This window comes from Epinephelus lanceolatus, chromosome 11 (assembly GCF_041903045.1).
Source record: "Epinephelus lanceolatus isolate andai-2023 chromosome 11, ASM4190304v1, whole genome shotgun sequence".
Classification (NCBI taxonomy): Eukaryota; Metazoa; Chordata; class Actinopteri; order Perciformes; family Serranidae; genus Epinephelus; species Epinephelus lanceolatus.
Genome location: NC_135744.1, coordinates 33,556,612 through 33,566,942, shown reverse-complemented (window position 1 = coordinate 33,566,942; position 10,331 = coordinate 33,556,612).

Sequence of the window (10,331 nt, the reverse complement as noted above, 5' to 3'; positions counted from 1 at the left end):
CAACTAATCAATTAACGGATCAATATTTGGGTCTAATTTGTCTCCAGATTGCTTGACAAATTGATAATTAAATAATAAGTCCAATGTTCTTTTATTTTACACAATAATAGAGTCCACAGTGTTCGCCGTGTTATCATCAGAGGTTCATGCAACAGATGGGAGACTGTCTTAGCTTGGTCTGTTCCATCAATTAAAAAATGTTTTTAAATAATGTACAGCCTTAACTTCTAAATTTGATTTGATAAAAGAAACTGGATTAATTCCCCCAACCGTCAAATCCTTGTCATTTTCTATTATTCCTCTCCCATGACTGGCTGGGAAGAAGAGTCTTCACATTTGTAGTCAGAATAGGATATCAGAGCACCAGGCATTGAGATATTTTGTTTGAAGAGGGGGAGCAATTAGTTAATTGCTAGTGTGAGTGCAGCCTGTGGATGGCAGATTGTTGAAAGGAGCATCAGCTGGTGATAAACAAGTCATTAGATATTAGATCATGGGTGGCCGAAAAGCTCAGATGAGGAGAGAAGATTGTGTGATGTAAGAACTGGAACCAAAACATTAAGAATGTGATTATATGTGATTCATATGCATCACATGAGTTCTTAAAGCAGTCCAAAATGTCCACTCACTACATACCTAAAGCATTAAGTAATTTTTGACCTTCTAGAGGGTTGAAATACTGACAGCAACAGAACCCTGACATAAAATTGGCTGACTAGGTACTTGCTTACATGAAATGGGCATCCCATTGGAGATGTCTGTCTAGCTATCTGACTATCAAAGTCCAGATGGTGAATTTAATTATCCTCAGCGCTCACATACAATCTTTGCTTGCCATTGTCACTAGTTTTATTTCATTTTCCCTACAACCATGAAAACCAACATAAGAAAAATAATCATGGCAAGATGGGAATTAATAAACTAGAATGGAGAACACATTTAATTTTGAGTGCAGCAACTGTCGCTAATTAGTCTCAAATCGTGTACTTCTGTACCTACACTTACTATTTTGAGTGCATAGGTATGGAAAAAAGCAGTGCACCATGAGTACCCAGATGGTGCACTCAAAACGGTCCAGAAGTTGAGTGTGGAACTATGGAAACTCTCGCACTCAATGGTTGCCATCTTGGCTACGTAGTGGAAGGGGAGTGACCACTTTTCAAACTGGAAATAGTGGCCGAGGACAGTGCTACCGCGAACGTCGCTGCATTGTACAAACACGTGTTTTTTGCACTAAGCACCACTATACTGTTGTCGGGTATAATCCAGCAGAATGTTTGTTGGGTTAATTTAGCAGTCTGTAATGATTTAGTACCGCGAATGATAACATGAATGCTAATGCTAGTTTGCTAACTAGCTAATTTTGGTCATCAATTCCGGTGAGTGCACAGTGGCTGTGTTTGGTTTGAGACAACACTACCCTGTCGAAATTCGCGCACTACGCCAATGAGTACATAGTGCACATAGTATATACATAGAAGTGTACTCACTATTGGTTTGTCTTATTAGTCAAGATGTTCAGATCACATATAAAAATAGCATATTTGTGATTATACATCTCTTCCAATTTTTCCTAAACAACTGTTGCATCATGAAGACGTGAAGGTAGACTCTCAAGAGTATGATTTTTTTTTTTTTTTTTGGTAACTGCATAGGTGTGGTAAATGTAGGGCCAAGAGTGTAAACACAGTTGCACTGGCACACACAGGTTAACTAGAACACTGAGAATATAAATGACTGCCAAAAGTTAGGCCAGGTCTCCACATCTTTAAAAGTCAGGCCAAACTCAAGCAAGGAGATGGATTTTTGGGAAATAATCCAAGGGGATTTATACCATAGCTTCTTCTTCTGTTGCCAAAATGATACTTCGTTGCAATTAATCATAAGGAGACAAAATAAACCAAACTGTCTGCGGCCAAATCTGCATATGTATTGGTTGACACTCATTCTGAAAGTCATTATTCATTGTGCTGTTAGGGTTCAATTATGGAGACAGAAATGGATAAAAATGAAAAATTGGTATGCAACCTGTCCATGTGTACCGCCAAACCAAACCCATAATAACTTAAGACGGATATCTGAGACTAATAGTATTCCCCATATGCCTCTAAGTTAGATCACCCTTTCCCCAACCTCCCTGCTGACCTCAGATGTGTCATTGCCTTGGCCGCAGAGCCTCCCACAATGAGCCGAGATAAAAAGCTCATTCTCCACGCACCGTTTCTACTTCATTAGCTCCGGCCTAATCTATAAACCACAGCTGAGAGGGGGGCGCTGTGTCAGCAGCCTCTGTCATGTAACTGCCACAACCACTGAAGGGATCTGGAGGTGTGTGTTTGTGTGTGTTTGTGTGTGCTCGTGTGCCTCTCAGTGTTGGGACTCGCACATTCAGTCACACATGCACCTCGTATCTGAAGCAATCCAGGATATTTCACACAGTTTAAATGTGTCTGTGTTTGTGTTTATGTCTGTGTGTGAGGGAGAAGAGAGTCAGACGGAGACCAAACTGTATGTGTTTACAGTCTGATGGCGTAATATGCAAATGAAGTGGAGAGTGCCATATGGTTTATTCTTGAAATATTCATGACTGAACAGCAGATTATTTTTCTCTTCACTGGACTGTGTGTGCGTGTGTGCATTTATCTGTCTCTACCCATAACATGGTGATTGGCATGTTTTTGCAGCCTTCAGGTGTACTCCATTTGCAATGACATTTACAAGTGACTTGATTATAATACCCCGAAACAACTTCTACAGCTTTGTCATTTTCTTGTGACTAGAAGTGGCTATAATCAGTATTATTTACATGTGAAAACAATGTGAAAAGGTTTGTGAAGAACCTACAAAGAATTATCATCCCGAATCTGTATCTGTAGTTGTATGGTGAGTTTTTGTTTTAAAAGCACATAACTATTTCTACTTTAGTGCCTAACATCCAGAAACGACTAAATGGAAAAACACTGCTAACCCAGTTTTAGTTTGAAAACTTGCATTATGTTTTAGTCTGGACTGATGTAAACAGAGACTTTTGAAAATGATGATGCAGACACCTGCACTGGCATCCCAAAAACGTCATCAATCACGACATGAGCCAAAACATTACAGCTAAACCTACATGCCTTTTGTGATTTTATCCTCCTTGTGTGGGTACTCCTTCCCCGTGGCCATGGCTCTCTCCAGTGATGGATAATATCTAGGGCTGTAGTCTCCTGGTCGACTAGTCAACTATTTGGTTGCTATGCTCTCATCCAACCAAATTCTCATTAGTCGAATAATCGCCGTGTTACTTTCATAAAGAGAAAAGTGCTACATCAATAGCTTTCCAGAATGAATCCATTATTTCCTGCAGCGGGGGGGGGGGGGGGGGGGCAGGCTAAGATACCTGTGAAAATGGGGGTGTTTTCAAACCACAGACAGAAACCACCCTCACAGACAGGGTGGTTTCTGTCTGTTGACAGAAACCACCCTCACGCTCAGCGTCACAGTGACGCAGACCTCCTGTCAGTTTCTGTAAGCTGAAACCATTTCTCTCAGTGGAAACAAAGCTTGTATTTACTTGTATTTCACAGATAAGAAACAATAAATTGTGAAGACAGTAAAGCCTCCACTAAAATAGCATTTTAAGTCATATGTGTGATTTATCCTGGCTTCATATGAGCAGAGGAAATCTCCGCTTGTCGCTAGGCTAATGTATACCATGTAAAATGCCATAGGCTGGCGCTAATAACGTAAGCATGTTGTATTTGCTTGGAAAACGTGTTTAGTATAAGACAGTTGTTTTCTTGGTGAATGTTGTGAGTTGTAATGAAGCCAAATTGTGTGCCGTTACCTTTGTTAAATGTTGCTGTTGTCCCTGGTTTTATATGAGAAGAGGAAAAGATCGCTAGATGCTAGGCTAATTTATACAATGTAAATGCCATAGACTTGTGCTAATAACGTTAGCATGTTGTATTAGTGGGGGAAATGTGTCCAGATAAAGACAAGTGTTTGTCTGTCAGTTCTGCGATTTATAGTGAAGCCAATTTGTGTACTTGTGTTTGAAATTGTCTCTATTAAGCCATATTTAATGTGTGTTTTGAATCAACTATATAAATAAAGTTTGATTTGAACTAAACTTTACAGCACTTAACACAGTTCTCCACCGCTGACTAGTGTTTTGGAGGTGTACCTGCAGAGTGACACAGACACACCATCAGAAGTAAAAATAACGTGCAGATTTTTTTTTCCCACGACTAATCGATTAGTTGAAGATTATGTGCGACTTCAGTCTACCAAGATTTTCTTTGGTTGACTACAGCCCTAATAATATCCCAGTATCGCTCTCATATGTTGCCATATTTGCTCTGTAATGTCTCCCAGTTTGTTTTCAGCCGCCTTGTCTGCCTTAAGGCTAGTTCACATTACACGATTTTTGCCCCAATTTTGCGTCATGGAGACTATCGTAATCTTCTTCTGTCTTCGGGAGTCTTGGCAACTGCGTTACGACCTTTGTGTGCACACCACAAGATTTCTCTACCAAGCCCTCGCTGACAGAGCCCCAGATAACATGGTGATGTCACCAAACTAAGGTTTTTAACTTGGAGACGACACATGGTAAAGGCATGGATATTCTTCCCAGTGTTGAATCAGATCTGCCCCCATGGCCTGGGTCCAAATACAACATACTCCCCGTGATCCTGGGGACGCTGCCATTGTTGTTGCTTGCTAGCTTGTTAGTGTTGCCAGATCTTGGGAGAGAAACAAGCAACCAGGGCTATGGAAACAAGCCCAGAAGAAGCGACTATCATGCGTTTAAATAACTTATTAGACGGATATATATAGAGAAAGGCGACATTTAGAGAGCAAGCCCAAATGAGCAACTCCGCTTTAGAAACAAGCCCAAAAAACTGCAACCCGCGACTACCAATATTTGTAAGCCACTTTACAAAAAAACAAGCCCAAAGTCGTGGCTAATAAGCAGACCTGGCAACCCTGTGGCTTTTCCCCCCTCACATTCCTTCCGTCCTCCTGCGTGCTGACGTGGGAAGTATCCCGCCTCTCATTGGCTGATGCTCTTTGTCAGTCGTATTCTAGCATGCCAGATATCCAGTCCCAGTCACAGACGAGGGGGGGGACTTGCTCGTAGGCTTGTTCACACATGAGGACTCATCGCAGCAGACTATCTGGCAACTCACCTCTGACCCAAGGTGGCTCTCAAGATCCTCTGCGACGTCACAATCGCCGTGAAAATCGTGTAACGTGAACTAGGCTTTACTCATGTTACTTACAGTAACAGTTCTACCTTGTTATCGGTACAAGCCAAGAAATATATGGTTGTACTCACCATCTCTGTAGTATTTCCCGTAACTAAGTAACCAACTACAGAGTAGACAATCTGCTCCCTTGCCTGGTGTACGTGAATGGTTGTGACGGAGATTGTTTCTGAAACGGTGCTAAAACGCTCGTGTGAACAGAGGTCATTTTCATCTTAAAACACAATTTTAAAGCAAAAGCATGTAATGGATGTGGCCATGGTGGAGCTAAAGAGCCAGATATTTTCCTCAAGGGTTAACAGAGACCAGAAACGGAGCTAAAATGGAGAGAAAATTATGGCATATTTATTAAGAATACAGCCCATCTGATACTTGTTTTATGTTTTTCGCCTTTCCATCACTACTACAAATGCAACTGTAGCCAGTACCTCACTATCACTACCCTCATTCATATTTTAAGAAGCCATGAAATCAGCCTTAAAAACTGGAAAACAGAATGGAAGTACAGGGGGTTGTTGCATAGAGATGATACACCGTCTCATCAAGTTGCATTGGTGTGAACCAGCAGGTTTTAAGCACGTTGCGGAATGGCGCATTGTAAGAAGTTGCCTGTTTCAACTCGTCTCATTGCAAATCTTTGGCCTTAACTGGGCTTTAAACACACTTATTCATGTGTTGTTAAGAACCAGGTCTCTAAATGAATGCTAATATTGCTCTGTAACTGCTAGGTGTGTAAATATGCAGCTATATGCTCACAAAGTTGCCATATCAACTTAAAAGGTGATTATATGTCGGTGTTGTGTTTACTTGTTTCTGCTGCCCCCAAGTGGCCCAATAGATCTGTTAATGGAGATTTAATTTGATCGTTAGAGGAAAACTCACTCTCTCTCTCCAGTTTTACTAACAAAAATAGTTTTTTGAAGCTCTCTGGAAACAATTCACTAAAGTTTTGTTTTGCACTCTGTTCATTTCCTGATGTTTGATTTGTTTTGTCCTCCAGTAGTTTTTTTCATTCCTCTCCATGGAGTGGCTTTAATCACCATAGAGGGAGAGAAGAGAGCAAAAAGATGACAGAACACAGAAAAGATAGTTAAAGTAACGACGCCTTTTATTTAAATCCTTTCCTTTAAATAAGATCTGCTTTGCCAGTCTCTTGCCAAGAGCAATGATACAACAGTGATTCAGCATTCATTATACCCACTTAATGAAAGCTTTTATATGACTCGCTCTAAGCAAGTGGCATCTGAGTAGGAAGAAGAAGTGATGTGTGTTATCTTTCTTGCAGCTTTAACAGCACTTAAATAGAATAAACAAAACAAGAGCTCGGTGCTTAGCCTGAGCCGCAATGCCTGCTATTGCTAACAGTCAAAGAGCGCCACCTAGAGCAACTCAAACTACACAGACAGAAAACCCGAGGACACACGCCTCAATGTACACGGAAGCACTGTTTGATTGCCAAATTATGTATTGAAAGGATAGTTCAAATATTGCAGCAATGACTGCTCATGTCACACAGACGCACATAAAACCGCTTTGACACACACTAATACAAACCATGGCACGGTTGCACTAACGTCTGCTTGGTGATTCACACCTTATATAGCCCTTCATCCATCTCTGTTTTCCATTTACCTCATAAAGCTGGGCATGTTCCCTTCAACCACTCTTTCTCCTCTTTCACACCTCCTGTCTTGCCACTTTCTATTAGCATTCCCTGGTCAGGGGCCCGTATGAAAGTGAGGCACACACCTGCCACAGTCAGAGTCCCAAGCCTGTCGCCTCTCCACAGCTCAGTTCAGCCGGGCTCTGGCAGGCTGGAAAGGTGTTTACTGGGCTATCTTTCTTTTTGGATTGATGGATAACTGATTGGCCGGCTAGTTCTCTGCTCAGCTTGCCAGCTGGTTATGTAAATGCACCGCTGGCTGGCTGAATGAATGCCTTTAGGGCAAATGTCTCCCCTCAGCTTCTCCCTCTTTTGTCCTTTCTGTCCCTCTTCCTCTCTCTCCTTCGCTCCTTTCCTGCCCTCCCCGGCCGAAACTAAACAGCAGCTGCACCAGAGGTAGGAGTGTCAGAAAGTGCCACAACTGTGTTCCTCTCTGTTTTTAGGCAAGTTCCTAGAATAGAACAGCGTTCACAGCGTGTAGAGTGGAAACTAAACCCCAGAGGTTAGCCGGTTCACTGACATCCTCTATTCAGGAGCAGTGGTACTTAAGCTAGCTGCCACACACATACACACACACTGGGTATCCAAACAAAAAGGAATGAAAGTGTGCATGCCTGCGTCCATAATTGAGCGCGGAGACACATGCATTCACAGACTTTACATAAATATTAACACACACACTCGCACACACTTGTATGCATATAGCAACAGATTGTGCCAGATAAGATTTCACTCTTCTTTAATATTGAAGGAAAAATACTCTTTAGAATGATTTATTGATAGCAGCTATTTTAAGCTGAAATAGTGGAGATTTCCCGCCATCTGTTATGTTGGTGGAAAACCCATACTAAAACTACACAACCATGGAGGGGCCACAGAAACATTATTTATGTTTCAAGTAGGAGGAATAAATGAACTGTGTGGTAGCAACATGTTAGTCACAGCCTTGGTGTCACCATGTGTCACCATTATTTTAGTCTCCCATGCACTCTCCCACATTTCTTTGATCCATCCATCTATTAGTTCATCCATTTATCTGTATCAACATGCGTGTCCACATACTTATGATCGGTTATTTTTACAGTCATTTAGGATAGGCAATGTCTTAGACCAGTGTTTCCCAAGCTTTTTAATTTTATGGGGTGTAAGAAAATGAATAAATATAGAGTTTTAGCATTTAGTTCATGTGAAGAAAACTAAATTGTTATTTTTAAAGTTTTTGATTATTATTCAAGATATTAACCCAAATGAAACCTCACAGGATAAGGGCACAGTGATGACCTGAACACAAGCTATACTCAGAGAGCCTTCACTCTGCTTAACAGCCTCATCTACCATTAGAAAAGTATGGAGTTAAAACAACCAGAAAGCTAACAGAATAGCAAAGTGAGTGTAAGGGAGAAGAACGCACTAAATTCGTCAAAAAAAGAAGCCCATAAAGTATGTATTATTGTTAATAATTTTAAAAATACACAGTGCAGACAGAGAATTGTACAAAAAGTTCCTAAAGTATCATGAAAACTCTAATCTGATTCAGTATTAGCAAAGATATTCTGCTCAAAATTCAATTTTACAGAGATTTCCTGCAGTTATTATGTCCAATATCTAGGTTATTTGTAAGGTTTACCAGTTGCTTTGTTCTGTTATCATTATGCATTGAATATAATATGAAATATCCAGTCTCTTACTCAGAGGTCATCAGTTTACTCAATGATAGAAAAAAGGTTGGGAACCACTGTCTTAGACAATATTGTGCTCTGATAGTTACAGGAAAACCATTTCCTCTTACAACATGAGAATTACCCATGTGCTTAAAACATGGTCCATAAAGGACTGGTTTTCTGTATTGAACACCTTTTTAAGATGAACTGTAAAGCTAAATATTAGCCAGGTCTCAACGTCCAACACCAGTGCTCGACTTCTCGAATACTCCTTTGGCTGAATGGGAGAATATCCCTGCAGTAAAGCTCCAAAATCTTCTTAGAAGCCTTCTCAGAGGAGTGTTACTGATAACCACTTTTGGATCTTTAAACAATCTGATAGGATATATCAGCTTTTTGAATATAATCACATAATGTAAACAAACAATCTTCACGTTCTTCTTCAAGTTCACGATTATTTATCATGAGTATTCTTTGATTTGGGGGGCAAAATATTTTTACTGCACTGTCACATTAAAGTAAACAGATCACTGCTTTCACTTCCATGTGGGTTACATTCCTGCAAATATACAAATCTTTGCATCAAAATAAAACTGTTCCTTATTAACAGTACGTCTTCTTAAAGTAAACTATAAATAAAATGGTACTAAAACTTTGTACCCCAAATTACATCAGTAGGTTGTGTGACATATATTACTGCTAATGAACAAATTTGTGCATTAAAATAAGACTACAAATAAGGTTCTTTTTCACCAGAAGCAAAATACAAATAAAAATATTTATTGGACCCATATGGTTGGCCAAATGGAACGTGATTGCATCGGTTATTTTAGTCCGTCTTTGGGAGCTGGATGGATCCAGTGACGTGTTACACAGTGTCACTGTTATGACATTCATTGAGGTAACGTTAGTGACGTTACCCAACATACTCTTCTTGACCTTCATGCATTGATCACACTGCAGTCTGTGGTGTTTTTTCAGGTGTCTGAATGACTAAGTTTCGGTGCAGACACAAGTCTCAGGCACTCTTAAATCTGAAATGTTTCCAAACAACAGATGATGATTCGTATAGAGGGACTAGGTCTTCGCCATCTGCTCCAGACATTTGATTTTTGTTTTGTCTGGCTGCTTTCTGTTATATATTACTCATCTAATCTGCTCTGGGCTGCAGCCGCAACATTCAGGAATTTTTCACAGGCAGCTGCCATGGCTGTTAGTTTAGGAAGCGCTTGACTTAATAAGCTATGAGCAGAGTATTTTAAACTTCAGTATTGTAGCTGATCATGTTAACTGTGTAGGGTGAAATCATGAATGTGCAGCCTTACCTGTTGATGCTCTAATTACCAAATGGGGATACTTTTTCTACACTGTTTAATTTCAGTAGTACAATTACTATTTGCTTATTGGTTGGCATATGTATCTGTAATGAGCTAATATCAGCTCATGTATTGTTGTTGTTCTATTATTTGTACCTTTGGTTTTGGAGTGGAATGTGCAGCAGTCACAGACATGGTATACTGTGCATACATTGCAATACGTGACATCCTGGACAGGAAAATAATACATCACATAGTCCTTTCTAACTTTAGATGGTGTGTGGAAGACCAGCTAACAGCCAACCATATCAGTTTGCAGAAAAACACCAAATTTCATGGACTTGTTTTGTCAGAGGTGATGTTTGGCAGCTAATAATGCTGTGTGTCAACTGTTACAAAATTTAAATTTATCTACGAGCTGACACATTTGTATTGCTTA